The sequence below is a fragment of the Gorilla gorilla genome, chromosome 16, assembly GCF_029281585.2.
Source record: "Gorilla gorilla gorilla isolate KB3781 chromosome 16, NHGRI_mGorGor1-v2.1_pri, whole genome shotgun sequence".
Classification (NCBI taxonomy): Eukaryota; Metazoa; Chordata; class Mammalia; order Primates; family Hominidae; genus Gorilla; species Gorilla gorilla.
In genome coordinates this window covers 75,367,929-75,381,648 of record NC_073240.2, presented here as the reverse complement: position 1 = coordinate 75,381,648, position 13,720 = coordinate 75,367,929, and the positions used below count along the sequence as shown (strand labels likewise).

The window sequence follows — 13,720 nt, the reverse complement described above, 5'->3', positions numbered from 1 at the left end:
CTCCACTTCCTCTGTTGAATGAATTCTTAGAGGAAGGTGCTTAGGAAAGGCCCAAGATACCAACCAGTCTTACCTTCTTCTACCATATTGCTTGGCAGCCACTACTCCTATATGGAGAACAGAGCAATTATCTTTTTTTTTTTTTGAAACAGGGTCTTGTTTGGCTCTGTTGCCCCGGCTAGAGTGCAGTGGTGTGATCACGGCTCACTGCAGACTCAACCTTCCTAGGCTCAGGTGATCTTCTTGCCTCAGCCTCCCAAGTAGTTAAGACTACAGGCACATGCCACCACACCAGGCTAAGTTTTTGTATGTTTTGTAGAGACGCGGTCTTGCTATGTTGCCCAGGTTGGTCTCAAAACTCCTGGGCTCAAGCGACCTGCCCACCTCAACCTCCCAAAGTGCTAGGAATACAGGCATGAGCCACTATGCCTGGCCCAGAGCAATTATCTTTTTCAGCCCTGCAATTCTCCAAATTATGAAATGCTCCTTCAAAGTACATTTGCAGGCCATAGGCAGAAGTACTACTTAGTGAAGTAGCACTGCCTTCCTTTTTTCCTTCAGCCTGGATAACTCAAGTTCACTGGTCTCCTTCAAGAATTCATCGAAAGTGGAATGAAGTCACCAGCATGTGCCAACATTCTGAATTATTCTAGCCATTTACCCTATCACCACAGACTTGGCTGGTATGTGGGGTGTCTCCCATAAAATAGCAGATTGACCAAATGTTTTCCCACAGCATAGCAGGGTTGTCAGCATTCCCGTCTGCAGTATCTGTGCCCCCACTGCCCAAAGCTCCGTCTCTACCACTCAACGAAGTCCACGTTTCAGATGATATTATGTGTAGCACCCCACTTCAGTGGACCTAATTCTCTATTTGATAGGAATGCGCTTGGCTGCACTTAACAAACCCAGCAAAGCAAAGGATTAACAAGAAAGGGGTTTACTTTTTTTATGTTACGAGGAGACTGGGATAGGCAGTCCAGGACTCTCGCAGCAGCTCAAGGAATCTGGCTCTTTTTATCTTCTTCAGCCATCCTTAGGGTGTGTCTTTTGGCTTCATGATCACAAGGTGGCTGTAACTCTTCTGGTTAGCAGGTAGGAAGAAGTGGGTAGGGGAAGACAGAATGCATGTGCCAGTTGAGACTGGCTGCTTCTTCTTTTTGAATCAGGTAATCAATTGCTTTTCCAAAAGTACCACCCAGTGACTTTCACTTGCACCTTACTGGCCACATTGACATCCTTAGCTCTGGAATAATGTGGGGAGATAAATATCTAAAAACTCTAAATAAAATGGGGGTTCTGTGAGAAGGAGAGAATAGGCCAGGTAGTGTGGTGACTCACATCTGTCATTCCAGCACTTTGGGAGGCTGATGTAGGAGGCTCTCTTGAGCCCAGGAGGTTGAGACCAGCCTGGGCAACATAGTGAGATGCCACCACTACAAAACATATATTTATTAATTAATTACAGAGATGGGGTCTTGATATGTTGCCCAGGCTGGGATCAAACTCCTGGGGGTCAAGTGATCCTCCTGCCTTGGCCTCCCAAAGTGCTGGGATTATAGGCATGAGCCACTGTCCCTCGCCTACTACAGAAAATTAAAAAAAAAAAATTAGTTGGGCATGGTGGTGTGCACCTGTGGTTCCAGCTACTTGAGAGGCTGGGGTGGGAGGATGACTTGAGCCCAGGAGGTCAAGGCTGCAGTGAGCTGTGATTACACCACTGCACTCCAGCCTGGGTGACAGAGCAAAATCCTGTCTCAAAGATAAATAAATAAATAAATAAATAAATAAATAAAGGAGAATAGATATTGCATAGTCAACTAGGTCTGCCAGACCACTACAAACTGATTTATACACAAGAAGTAATTTCTTGGCTTAAGAAACTGAAAAGTTCAGAGGGGTTGTTGTTACTTGATCCAGCAGTTTACCAAAATCATCAAGAAGTTAGGTTCTTTCCAGCCCTCCCTTCTGCCTTAGTCCATGTGAGAATACTCTGAGGCTGGCTCCCCTTACAGTCCTCAGAAAGCCCCCATGGCTATGTGCTTTCTCATTCATGCCCAGTGAAAAATATAGTTTCAGCATCCTAGCATTTGTGGCTAACATGCTGAACCCATCACTGGGCTCAGAGGATGGACTGTGCTGAATGGCTTGGCTTATGTGAAGCCACATCCCAGGAACTACATGGATTGATCCCCAAAGGGAAAGTATGGTCTGTTGAAAAGAGACCAGGGATCTCTGGGAGTGATGTGGGAAAATGGATAAGACAACCAACAAATGTCCTCCAGCATAGCTGAAGTAAGAGACAAGAAAGGGGATGAGTTACCACTGGAGAGGCTGAATCCAGGACAGTCCCTGAGGTGACATTGGTGATGCTCATCTGAACACTGCTGGGGGAGAGGGAGCCCTGGGCCAAAGTCACATCCTGTGCAATTCTAGCGGCAGATCCACCTTTACTGTGAGGGTCTTGAAAGCACACTCCTATTCTCCCTTGACCCCCTCTCCCATTGTGGTGCTCTGATTCTAGCTCTTCAGGCAGGCTTGTGATTATATGTGGCTTTCCATGTGTTTTGTTGTTTTGTTTGGTTTGTTTGTTTTTTGAGACAGAGTCTCACTCTGTTGCCCAGGCTGGAGTGCAGTGGCGTGATCTCGGCTCACTGCAACCTCCGCCTCCTGGGTTCCAGTGATTCTCCTGCCTCAGCCACCAGATTAGCTGGGATTATAGGCACCCGCCACCATGCCTGGCTACTTTTTTGTATTTTTAATAGAGAGGAGGTTTCACCATGTTGGCCAGGCTGGTCTCCAACTCCTGACCTCAAGCGATCCACCCACCTCGGCCTCCCAAAGTGTTACGATTACAGGTGTGAGCTATGGTGCCTGACCCCATCTATAGCCTTTTGTGTCTAGCTTCTTTCATTCAACATTATATTAATGGGATTCTTCCAGGTTATTGTGAATAGGGGTGGCTCCATAACTCTCATTACTTTATACTGCACCATAGTTTCAATATAACACAACGTATTCATTCATTCTACTATTGGTGAATATTTGTGTTATTTCCCATTTAGCACTATCAGGAATGGTGCTGCAATGAATATTCTTGCACATGTCTTTTGTGAGCACGTGTGCATTTCTGTTATCTACATACTTAGGAATAGAATTGCTGAGATATAGGATAAGTGTAAATTCAGCTTCAGTGCATATTGCCAAACGTCTCAAGTAGCTGTACTAATTTACACTCCTACCAGAACCACGAGAGTACTAGTTTCTTCACATCCTTGCCAACACTTGGTATTATTGATCTTTTTAATTGTAGTCATTCTGATGGGTGTGTAGTAGTATCTCATTTTTGTTTTAATTTGCATATTTCTTATGACTAGTGAACATGAGTAAATTTCCATATGAACATTTAGATATCCTTTTTTGTGAAGTATCTGTTCATGTAAGATTCAAGTCTGCTTCATAGACTCTTCTATAAAATCAGAAGGGCAGCTAGGCAGGTCATGAGGCTCACAGCAAGAGATGCTAAAGATGAAAAAGAACTTTGAGGCCTGGCACAGTGGCTCACACCTGTAATCCTAGCATTTTGGGAAGCCGAGGCAGGTGGATCACTTGAGCTCAGAAGTTCAAGACCAGCCTGGGCAACATGGTGACACCCCGTCTCCACAAAAAATGCAAATACTAGCCAAGCATGGTAGTGTGCGCCTATAGTCCCAACCATCTGTGGGGCTGAGGGAGGAGGATAGCTTGAACATAGGAGGTCGAGGTTGCAGTAAGCCGAAATCATGTCACTCCACTCCAGCCTGGGTGACAAAGTGAGACCCTGTCTCAAACCACAACAACAACAACAACAACAACAACAAACAACTTTGCATCAGGCCGGGCACAGCGGCTCACGCCTGTAATCCTAGCACTTTGGGAGGCCGAGGTGGGCAGATTGCCTGAGCTCAGGAATTCAAAACCACCCTGGGCAACATTGTGAAACCCCATCTCTACTAAAAATACAAAAATTAGCCAGGCGTGATGACATGTGCCTGTAGTCCCAGCTACTCGGGAGACCGAGGTGGAAGGATCATTTGAGCCCAGGAGGTTGAGGCTGCAGTGAGCTGTGATCACAGAGCACCTTAGGGGAACAGAACAGGGCATACTTCATATTTTCTCTTGTATTACAATTATTCATGGAAAAACTTGTGCATGTACATATCCCCTTCAGGATTCTGAGCTTCTTGTATATGCTTCATTTTCACATTTTCCTCAGCTCCTGACATAATATCTTGCATATAATAGGCACTTGAATATTTGTGAAATAAAACTTGGGCCGTAAAGGTAGTCATTTCTTCTTTGTCCTTTTTTTTTTTTTTTTTTTTTGAGACGGAGTCTTGCTCTGTCACCCAGGCTGGAGTGCAGTGGCATGATCTCAGCTCACTGCAACCTCCGCCTTCCAGGTTCAAGCAATTCTCCTGCCTCAGCCTCCTGAGTAGCTGGGATTACAGGTGTGTGCCACCACACCTGGCTAATTTTTTTATTTTCAGTAGAGAATACAAAATCAAGAAGTTAGGTTCTTTCCTAACCTAACGGTTTCACCGTGTTGGTCAGGCTGGTCTGCAACTCCTGACCTCGTGATCTGCCCGCCTTGGCCTCCCAAAGTGCTAGGATTACAGGCATGAGCCACCGCGCCCAGTCTCTTTGTCTATTTTTATTTCAGGCTACAGGAGAAGAAAAAGACTTACAGATGCGGTAAGACCTATCTTTATATTTCACAATCATTTTAGTGGACTCATAGTCTTTATTCTTTGAATAGTCTCCAGTCAAGTGAAGGGTTGGTGGAATCCCAGCACAGTGATTGATGGGTGGAATCATTCAAATTTTGATGGGGTCCTTTTTTGGGGTCTTCTATGTCAGGGGTCCTCAACCCCAGAGGGTTGGGGTTGAAGCCTTTTAGGAACCAGGCTGCACAGCAGGAGGTGAGCGGCGTGAGCGAGGCGTCATCTGTATTTACAGCTGCTCCCCATTACTCGTATTACTGCCTGAGCTCTGCCTCCTGTCAGATCAGTGGCAGCATTAGGTTCTTACAGGAGCATAAACCCTACTGTGAACTGCACATGCAAGGGATCTAGGTTGCTCCTTATGAGAATCTAATGCCTGATGATCTGTCATTGTCTCTCATCACCCCCAGACGGGACCATCTATTTGCAGGAAAACCAGCTCAGGGCTCCCACTGACTCTACATTATGGTGAGTTGTATAATTACTTCATTTTATATTACAATGTAATAATAATAGAAATCAAGTGCACAATAAATGTGAGGCACTTGAATCATCCTGAAACCATCCCCCTACCCTGGTCTGTGGAAAAATTATCTTCCATAAAACTAGTCCCTGGTGCTAAAAAGGTTGGGGACTGCTGTTGTGCTGTTGTATGTGTTTCTACTTTTCCTTTTTTATTAGAGTAAAATACACATAACCAAAAATGACCATTGTAGCCATTTTAAGTGTACAATTCAGTGATATTTAGCACATTCACACTGTTGTGCAACCATCACCACGTCTATCTCCAGAACTTTTTCCATCTTCCCAAACTGAAACTCTGTTCCACTGAACAAAAAATAATTCCTCATTCCCTCTTAACCCCAGTCCTGGACGACAATCATTTTACTTTCTGTCTCTATGATTTTAACTACTCTAGGTACCTCACATTAGTGGAATCATACAGTACTTGTCCTTTGTGACTGGCTTATTTCACTTAGCATATTAAGTGACATAGTTTTTTCTCTTGAGAACAGGGTCTTGCTCTGTTGCCCAGGCTGCAGTGCAGTGGCACAATCATGGCCCACTGCAGCCTTGACCTCTCAGGTTTAACCAATCCTCTCACCTCGGCCTCCCAAGCAGCTGGGACTACAGGCACATGCCACCATACTTGGCTAATTTTTAAATTTTTTGTAGAGATGGAAACTCACTGCATTGCCTGGGTTGGTCTCAAACTTCTGGGCTCAAGTGATCCTCCTGCCTCAGCCTCCCAAAGTACTGGGATTACAGGCATAAGCCACTCCACCCGGCCAAGCTTTTTAATCTTTCTGGATCCACAATTAAAAGCATAGCAACTGGGTGACAAAACAAAAAATCCATGGACAGTGTTTACAAAATAACTAGGTGCTATGGCCTGAAATCCCAGCACTTTGGGGGCCCGAGGCAGGTGGACCACTTGAGGTCAGGAGTTTGAGATCAGCCTTGCCAACATGGTGAAACCTTGTTTCTACAAAAAATACAAAAATTAGTCAGGTGTGGTGGCACATGCCTGTAGTCCTAGCTACTCGGGAGGCTGAGGCAGGAGAATCACTTGAACCCAGGAGGTGGAGTTTGCAGTGAGCCGGGATTGCATCACTACACTCCAGCCTGGGTGACAGAGCAAGCCTCTGTCTCAAAAAAAGAGAAAAAAAAAACAACCTAGGTGCTATGGACTGAATTGCCCCCTACCCACCACAAATTTATATATTGAAGGCTTAACCCCCAGTGTAACTTCAAATGTGATTTGGAGATTGGGCTTGTAGGAGGTTATTAAGATTAAATGAGGTTGGCCAGGCACGGTGGCTCATGCCTGTAATCCCAGCACTTTGGGAGGCCGAGGTGGGCAGATCATGAGGTCAGGAGATTGAGACCATCCTAGCTAACAGAGTGAAACCCCGTCTCTACCGAAAAACACAAAAAAAATTTAGCCGAGCGTGATGGCGGGTGCCTGTAGTCCCAGCTACCCGGGAGGCTGAGGCAGGAGAATGGCGTGAACCCGGGAGGTGGAGCTTGCAGTGAGCCGAGTTTGCACCACTGCACTCCAGCCTGGGCAACAAAGCAAGACTCCGTCCCAAAAAAAAAAAAAAAAAAATGAGGTCATGATGGTGGGGCCATAATCCAATAGGACTGGTGGCCTTATAAGAGGGGGAAGATCTCTCTTTCTTCCATTACAGGCATCAAGGAAAGATTGTATGAGGACAGAGCAAGAAGGTGGCCATGTGCAAGCCAGGAAAAGAGCCCTCACCAGAAATTGAACACTGCTGAACTTTGATCTTGGACTCTCCAGCCTCCAGAACTGGGAGAAAATAAGTTTCTGTTGTTTAAGCCACACAGTCTGTATTTTGTTATATTAGCCTAAACAGACTAATATCAGGTGATGATATATCCCCATTAACTCCAAAATCCAAACTGGTGAGGACAAACTATCGACAGCTGCAAGACTTGCGTGGCATCATCAGCTGTGCAGAAAGAAGCAGAAGGAAGCAACGCTACAGCTAACAGATCTGAGAATAGGAATTCCTCTAACTAGCCAGCAGGCATTCATTAGAAAGCTTGACTAATTTGCGAACAACAGCTGAAACTGGGAGGTTTTTTGCCCATTCCAATAGTGACTAAATGCAAGGGATCTGCTTTAACGTCTTAAAGGACTAGAGCAGCTCAGCCTATATGAATCCTAAAGCCGGCGTGCCAGGGTTTCCCTCCAGAACAGGGTCTCATACTGAGGAAAAACTGCTAGAAATGGAATCAAAATTGATCAGGACAGACATAAATAAAGATGAAGAAAAGAGAAGATCCAGATAAAAATTAGGAAGGCTAATGGCCAGGCGCGGTGGCTCACGCTTGTAATCCCAGCACTTTGGGGGGCCAAGGCAGGCGGATCACGAGGTCAAGAGATGGAGACCATCTGGCTAACATGGTGAAATCCCGTTTCTACTAAAAATACAAAAATTATCTGGGTGTGGTGGTGCATGCCTGTAGCCCCAGCTACTCGGGAGGCTGAGGCAGGAGAATCACTTGAACCCGGGAGGGTGGAGGTTGCAATGAGCCGAGATCCTGCTACTGCACTCCAGCCTAGCGAAAGCGTGAGACTCTGTCTCAAAAAAAAAAAAAAAAAAAAAAAAAATTAGGAAGGCTAATAGAGCTAAAGAATCTCAGAAAGCAAGCTGCCATATTTTTTAACACTACATGAAAACAATAGAGGAAGCTCTCTCAAGTTCAAAATGCTACCCTGAACCATGTCTCTTTTTAAAAGCATAGGAAAAGTAATTTCACACAAAAATGAATAACAGAAAACAAATAAGCCAAATGTCATACAAAATTATGATAAGAGAATAAGCAGCAGAATTATATTTCTATAAATAATAAAAGCATACCAATAAGATGTGAACAGAGAACAGATAAAAACTATAATCATCTATTTTCAAAATAAACTGAAATGTATTAAGAAAATGATATGGCCAGGTGCAGTGGTTCACGTTTATAATCCCAGCACTTTGGGAGGCTGAGATGGGTGGATCACTTGAGGCCAGGAGTTTGATACCAGCCTGGTCAACATGGTGAAACCCCATCTCTAGTAAAAATTCAAAAATTAGCTGAGTGTGGTGATGCCCGCCTGTAATCCCAGCTACTTGGGAGGCTGAGACAGGAGAATCACTTGAACTCAGGAGGCAGAGGTTGCAGTAAGCTGAGATCGTGCCACTGCACTCCAGCCTGGGCAACAGAATGAGACTCCATCTCAGAAAAAAAAAAAAGAAAGAAAATGATATATGAAAACACAACATCAAAAAGAACTTAGAGAACTCAGAAATGAGGTGACAGAACTCAGGAAAGAAACTTATAAATAAAAGAAAAAAAATAGGCCAAGCACAGTGGCTCATGCCTGTAATCCCAGCACTTTGGGAGGCTGAGACAGGTGGATCACCTGAGGTCAGGAGTTTGAGACCAGCCTGGCCAACATGGTGAAACCTCATCTCTACTAACAAATATAAAAATTAGCCGGGCACGGTGGCAGGCACCTGTAATCCCACCTACTTGGGAGGCTGAGGCAGGAGAATCGCTTGAACCTGGGAGGTGGAGGTTGTGGTGAGCAGAGATCACACCACTGCACTTCAGCCTGGGCGACAGAGCAAAATTCTGTCTAAAAAATAAAAAATAAAAAATAAATACAAAATGAAGACTAAAGTAAAAGGAACACAGAAGAAATAAATACAACAGATGATGCCTTAAGCAGAATGTAGAAAGGAGGAACATTTAAAAAATATTTTTAAAAATGAAGAAAGAGAAAAGATTTGAGAAAAGTGGCAGATATTGAAGAGAAACAACAAAGATACAACATATGGCTAACATGAGTCCTCTTAAGAACCAAACCAAAGCAAGAGAACGGAACTATTCTAAAACCTGTAATTCAAAAATCAATCTTTACTGAAATAAAAAAAATATAAATTACATTTTGGAAGAGAATACCACATAACTGAGACTACTGACCTAAAACAAACAGCACCAAGATGTAGTCAGGTAAAATGACTGGAAATTAAACAAAAAATTGTAAAAACTACTTGGGCAACCTGGTGAAAAGAGCAAGTAACTTGTAAGGGAAAGAAAATTAGATTTCTGTCATCAGATGAAAATGAAATATCTTAAGAAAGAAAATGTGAGCCAACAATTTTATATTTAGCAAACTGATTTTCAAGGATAAAGGCCACAAATAAACTGCTATTAATATGCAAAAGTTTAGGGAATATCATTCACAGAGAATATTGTAGTCCTTCCAGGAAATCCACTAAAGAATGGGTTCAGTAATAAAAACCAGTGGGCCGGGCACAGTGGCTCATGCTTGTAATCCCAACATTTTGGGAGGCCAAGGCGGGTGAATCACTTGAGGCCAGGAGTTTGAGACCAGCCTAGCCAACACGGTGAAACTCTGTCTCTACTAAAAATACAAAAATTAGCCGGGCATTGTGCTACATACCTGTAATCCCAGCTGCTTGGGAGGCTGAGGCAGGAGAATCACTTGAACCTGGGGTGGAGATGCAGTGAGCCAAGATTGCACCAATGTACTTCAGCCTGGGTGGTACAGTGAGACTCTGTGTCAGAAAACAAAACAAAACAAAACAACAACAAAACAACAAAAACCAGTGGAAAGCATTAAACATGGAATTCAGATTTTATTTATTTATTTATTTTTGAGATAGAGTTTTACCCTTGTCGCCCAGGCTGGAGTGCAATGGTGTGATCTTGGCTCACTGCAACCTCCACTTCCTGGGTTCAAGCAATTCTCCTGCCTCAAGCTCCCAAGTAGCTGGATTACAGTGCCTGCCAGCACACCCCCACTAATTTTTGTATTTTTAGTAGAGAAGGGTTTCACTATGTTGGCCAGGCTGGTCTCAAACTCCTGACCTCAGGTGATCTGCCTGTCTCGGCCTCCCAAAGTGCTGGGATTACAGGCGTGCGCTGCCGCACCTGGCCTAAACATGGAATTCTTTGTAGTATTAAGAGAGTTAAAAAGAGGAAGGTAGAGTAATGAGTATAGGCTCAGATAATATACAGCACATCTGTTAAAATGGAGAGGAGTGGAGGGGATAGAATGAGAAGGGCATATGCAAACATTTTTTTAAACGTCTCAATAATTATATTGGTGGTGATAGTATCATTAGTATTGTTATTTTGAGACAGTTGGGTATGTGATATGGGATAAAGGAAATGAAAATAGATATTTAAATACTGTTGTCCCTTATGTTCTTGAGAACTAGTATTCTCAGTGTGGAAGAAAGGAAATAAAGATGTAATATAGAAAATATTAAATTAAAATTCTGTAGTCTTACTTTGGGAGGCTGAGGTGGGCAGATTGCTTGAGTCCAGTAATTCAAGACTGGCCTGGGCAACATGGTGAAACCCTGCCTCCACAGAAAATACACAAATTAGCTGGGCATGGTGGTGCACAACTGTAGTCCCAGCTACTTGGCAGGCTGAGGTGGGAGAATCGCTTGAGCCTGGGAGTTTGAGGCAGCAGTGAGTCATGATTGCACCTCTGCACTCCAGCCTGGGCAACAAAGGGAGACCCTGTCTCAAAAAAACAAAACAAAAAACAACCCATAAAACCAAAAGCCAAAACCAAACCCAACCTCTGTAGTCTTGAATTTGAAGTAGCAGTATAAATATTCTCTATTTATATCTCTATGGATATAGATCTCCCCCTAGCTCCATTCACTAATGTGGCTTACAAGTAACAAACAATTCAGTAGCAATTAGCGTCCCTAGTGCCCAGATTGTGGTCTTAATATACAATTTCCCACAGAAAACCATATGAATTTCTTGAAGAAATGGCTAATTTTTATGCCTAGGGCAGGAAATACAAGATTAGCCAGGAACTCTTGTCATGCTAGATAGCAGGAAGCTATCAAAAACCTCCAGGGTTATGTCAAAAGGACTCAAGAATCAAGTTGAAGAGGAGGCTCCATTGTTATGGTACTGTATTAGTCTGTTCTTGCACTGCTATAAAGAACCACCTGAGACCAGGTGATTTACAAAGAAAAGTGCTTTAATTGACTCACAGTTCTGCAGGCTATACAGGAAGGATGGCTGGGGAAGCCACAGGAAACATACAATCATGGCAGAACGTGAAGGGGAAGCAAGCACATCTTCACATGGCAGAGCAGGAGAGAGAGGGCAAAGGGGGAAGTGCTACACATTTTTAAACAACCAGATCTCGTGAGAACTCACTGTCATGAGAACAGCAAGCGGGAAGTCTGCCCCATGATCCAAACGTCATGACCTCCCACCAGGCCCCTCCTCCAACATTGAGGATTACAATTCAACATGAGATTTGGGTGGGGACACAGAGCCAAACCATATCAGGTACCATGAATGTCAACATGAGAAAATACAAGTATATTGTGGAAAATGAGAATCAAGTTTCCTACTATTGCAGAAGGGAGGTAAAATTATAGAGAAGAGGAAGACTAGAGGAAAATATGTGGTATTGGATTGGAATTTGAGGTATTGGTGTGAACTCATATTTTATATATACATACATATTTTGATATGTGTGCACATATATATGCTCACATATACATAGATCTATACATACATACATATACACATCTATATGCACACATATTTAAATATATTTCATAGAAATATAGGTGAATGGGTGTGTATATCAATATTCATTTATTTGCTAGGTCAAGCCACTGAAATAGACTGGAAATAATGACATCTTAGTAGCAATAAACACACCTAGCATCCAGACTTGGCTTCTAAATACCATTCCTTACTAAAAGGAACTAAGGCTCTTTGGAGAAATGAATGATGTGACAGATGTGAAAATCTATGACATAACTTATGAAAATGGCAGAGAGATGATCAGCCTCCACCCAACTGGAATGGTTGATGAAAGCTGAATGAGATTATAAGTTACATGGTATTATTGTATTTATTAATTTCTTGATTTTGCTGGGTTGTACTGTGGCTGTGACATAGAATATATCCTTGTTTTCAGGAAATACAGAAATACTTTGGGTAATGTCTGTAATTGGCTCTTAAACGGATTGGGTGGAAAAACAAAAGAACAATATGCATAGTGAGAGAGTGAGAGAGAAAGAATGATGAGGTAAATGTAAACTATTAACAACTGGGGACTTTGGGTTAAGGGTATGAGGGCATTATTTTGTAATATTTTTGCAACTGTACTGTAAACTTGAAATTATTTCAAAGTAAAAAGTCTCAAGAATATTTGAGCACAGGGGAAATATTCAAGCTAGGTAAAATATGTAGATTACTAAACAAATGTGCAGTGTAATCTAAATTTTGTTGAATATACATATTTAAGATTCAGTAAAATTATACTTTTAGAAGCATAAAACAAAGTTAACAATTGTCATCTATTGGTGATAGAATAGCCATGCCCCTCTTAAAGCCAAAAGGCTAGCAGATATCAAGACCTACTCTAAAGTTATAGAAATCAAGACGTGTGACATTGGCACAATGACAGAAAAATACACCCATGGCACAGAATAGAGTCAAAAATTGACTCAGACATACATAGTCACCGGATTTATGACAAAGCTGCCACTGAAATTCAGTGGGAACAAAATTTTTAAATAGTGCTGGATCAATTGTACACCCATATGGAAGAGATGAATCTTGATGTCTAACTCCTATCATATACAAAGATTAATGTGAAATTAATCATAGACCTAAATATGAAAGATAAAATAACACAGAAGAAAACCTAGGATAGTATCTTCATAACGAGGGCAGGCAAAGATTTCTTACATAGGACACAAAAGGCACTAACCACCACAACAAAATTTCAGGCCGGGCGTGGTGGCTCCCGCCTGTAATCCCAGCACTTTGGGATCACCCGAGGTCAGGAGTTCGAGCAGCCTGGTCAACGTGGTGAAACCCCGTCTCTACTAAAAATACAAAAATTAGCCGGGCGTGGTGGCAGGCACCTGTAGTCCCAGCTCCTCAAGAGGCTGAGGCATGAGAATCTCTTGAACCCGGGAGGCGGAGGGTGCAGTGAGCCGAGATCGGCCACTACTGCACTCCAATCTGGGCGACAGAGCAAGACTCCGTCTCAAAAAAAAAAAAAAAGTTTTACAATGAAATTAAATTATCTAATACCATTAAGAGTAAAAAAAAAAAATCATGAACTGGGAAAGTATTCACAATATATAATTTTGATAAATTATGGAGCTCAGGTGCAAGTAACTTAGTAGGCAGGAGAGGAAGGAGTCTAAAGAAGTCTGGTTAGGAAGGATTACTGAAAGAGGGGGTATATCTAAAAACGGGTAGGATGGGAAAGGGAGACTTCGGGAACAGCCATGGGTTCCTAATGTGCCCACAACATACATGGGAGTTATCCTGAAGATAAACTCCCTGAAGACAGTGAAAGCCATTTCAAAACTCCCCATATAACTTATGAGAACAGAGGGGTG

At 42.8% G+C, this 13,720-nt stretch overlaps 1 protein-coding gene across 10 annotated transcripts in view; it reads right to left on the bottom strand.

The window, feature by feature from the left end:
* Positions 1–13,720, bottom strand: part of ARID3B (AT-rich interaction domain 3B) — a 138,341-nt gene that overhangs the window by 123,967 nt on the left and 654 nt on the right. For 4 of the 10 annotated variants that reach the window (XM_055363756.2, XM_055363755.2, XM_055363754.2 and 1 more), the window contains exon 2: positions 9,751–9,865. The exons of 3 other annotated variants lie outside the window; for them this stretch is intronic. The gene's annotated coding sequence lies outside the window, so the exon portion shown is untranslated. The remainder of the gene's footprint in view (positions 1–9,750; positions 9,866–13,720) is intronic. 3 more of the 10 variants (XM_055363759.2, XM_055363760.2, XM_055363757.2) reach the window with 1 other exon arrangement.